Source organism: Aristolochia californica, unplaced genomic scaffold (genome assembly GCF_029961685.1).
Source record: "Aristolochia californica isolate CCGP_79_NKW_82.1479 unplaced genomic scaffold, dmAriCali1.0.hap1 SCAF_44, whole genome shotgun sequence".
In the NCBI taxonomy this organism is placed as follows: Eukaryota; Viridiplantae; Streptophyta; class Magnoliopsida; order Piperales; family Aristolochiaceae; genus Aristolochia; species Aristolochia californica.
In genome coordinates this window covers 70,001-72,500 of record NW_027182148.1, presented here as the reverse complement: position 1 = coordinate 72,500, position 2,500 = coordinate 70,001, and positions in this window count along the sequence as shown.

The window sequence follows — 2,500 nt, the reverse complement described above, 5'->3', positions numbered from 1 at the left end:
AGGCGCCCAGGCGGAATGGCGCCAGGGCGCCCAGGCGGAAAAGAGGCGCCCAGGCGAAAAAGAGGCGCCCAGGCGGAAAGGCGCCAGGGCGCCCAGGCGGAAAAGAGGCGCCCTGGCGTAGGCGCCCATGCGCCAAAAGAGGCACCCAGGCGAAAAGGCGCCAGGGCGCCCAGGCGGAAAAGAGGCGCCCAGGCGGAATGGCGCCAGGGCACCCAGGCGGAAAAGAGGCGCCCAGGCGGAAAAGAGGCGCCCTGGCGTAGGCGCCCAGGCGCCAAAAGAGGCGCCAGGCGAAAAGGCGCCAGGGCGCCCAGGCGGAAAAGAGGCGCCCAGGCGAAAAAGAGGCGCCCTGGCGGAAAAGAGGCGCCCTGGCGTAGGCGCCCAGGCGCCAAAAGAGGCACCCAGGCGAAAAGGCGCCAGGGCGCCCAGGCGGAAAAGAGGCGCCCAGGCGGAATGGCGCCAGGGCACCCAGGCGGAAAAGAGGCGCCCAGGCGAAAAAGAGGCGCCCAGGCGGAAAAGAGGCGCCCTGGCGTAGGCGCCCAGGCGCCAAAAGAGGCGCCCAGGCGAAAAGGCGCCAGGGCGCCCAGGCGAAGAGGCGCCAGGGCGCCCAGGTGGGAAAGAGGCGCCCAGGCGAAAAGGCGCCAGGGCGCCCAGGCAGAAAAGAGGCGCCCAGGCGAAAAAGAGGCGCCCAGGCAGAAAGGCGCCATGGCGCCCAGGCGGAAAAGAGGCGCCCTGGCCAGGCGGAAAAGAGGTGCCCAGGCGAAAAAGAGTCGCCCAGGCCGAAAGGCGCCATGGCGCCCAGGCGGAAAAGAGGCGCCCACGCGAAAAGGCGCCAGGGCGCCAAGGCGGAAAACAGGCGCCCAGGCGGAAAGGTGCCAGGGCGCCCAGGCGGAAAAGAGGCGCCCAGGCGCGTGGGGGGCAAGGCGCCAGGCGCCAGGCACGCGCGGAGGCAAGGCGCCAGGCGCAAGGCGCCACGCGCGCGCGCGCGTGGGGGGCGAGGCGCCAGGCGCCAGGCGCCGGGCGCGCGTGGGGGGCAAGGCGCCAGGCGCCGGGCGCGCGCGTGGGGGGCGAGGCGCCAGGCGCCAGGCGCCGGGCGCGCGTGGGGGGCAAGGCGCCAGGCGCCGGGCGCGCGCGTGGGGGGCGAGGCGCCAGGCGCCAGGCGCCGGGCGCGCGTGGGGGGCAAGGCGCCAGGCGCCGGGCGCGCGCGCGTGGGGCGCCAGGCGCCTGGCGGGCGGGCGCCCCCAGGAAGGGGTGCTGGCGCGCGATGGGGTTGCGCCCGTACGGACCGTGTGACAGTACAGACACTTTGGCGAAACCTCCTGCCCGAAGCGATTTTAGGCGTTCGGCTAGGTAGGTGACCCGGTTTTTTTCGCGTTTCTCGGCCGCTAGCCCCTTTTTTCGCGTTTTCGTGCGCGCGCCCCTCTTGACCTCGCACGCGCGCCGCGCGTCGCGTCCTTGTCCTTGTCCGCGTCCGCGTTCGCGCGTGTCGGCGATCACGGGCCCCGTGCATGGCTCGTCTCTGTGGACCATCGCCCCGCTCTTGTCCCTCTTTCGTGTTTGTGTGGCGCCCCGCCCCGTGCACCATTGCCGGCTGGCAGCAAGGTGCCTAGCCCCCCTTGCCGCCAGGCCTGTCCACCCCAAGGTGCTAAAGCCGCCAGGCACCCGTGCCGCCGAACCGTGCGTCCGTAAGCCGCTGCACGTGCGGCGGCCGGCCATGCCCGTGCTATTGACCCTGTGTGACAGTACAGACACTTTGGCGAAACCTCCTGGCCGACGGGGTTTTTGCGCCCACCTAGGTAGGGCGACCCCTTTTTTTTCGTGTCGCCTGTCCGTGTGTCCCTTTTTCGCCTTTTTCGGGTTCGTGTTTTCGTGTGCCGCCAAAAGCAAGCCCTGCGCTCGTCCCGTCCCGCTTGACCCGTGCATCCGCCGGTGCTGGCCTGCAAAATGCCTGTGAGCGACGCACGTGACCAGCAGCCCAGGCGAGTGTGCACGGGTGGCAGGCGAAACGGGCGTGCGTGTCGCCAGTGTGTATGTCCCTTTTTCGCCTTTTTCGGGTTCGTGTTTTCGTGTGCCGCCAAAAGCAAGCCCTGCGCTCGTCCCGTCCCGCTTGACCCGTGCATCCGCCGGTGCTGGCCTGCAAAATGCCTATGAGCGACGCATGTGACCAGCAGCCCAGGCGAGTGTGCATGGGTGGCAGGCGAAACGGGCGCGCGTGTCGCCAGTGCGTATGTCCCTTTTTCGGGTTCGTGTTTTCGTGTGCCACCAAAAGCAAGCCTTGCGCTCGTCCCGTCCCGCTTGACCCGTGCATCCGCCGGTGCTGGCCTGCAAAATGCCTGTGAGCGACGCATGTGACCAGCTGCCCAGGCGAGTGTGCACGGGTGGCAGGCGAAACGGGCGTGTCGCCAGTGCGTATGTCCCTTTTTTGCCTTTTTCGGGTTCGTGTTTTTGTGTGCCGGCAAAAGTTAGCCCTGCGCTCGTCCCGTCCCGCTTGACCCGTGCATCC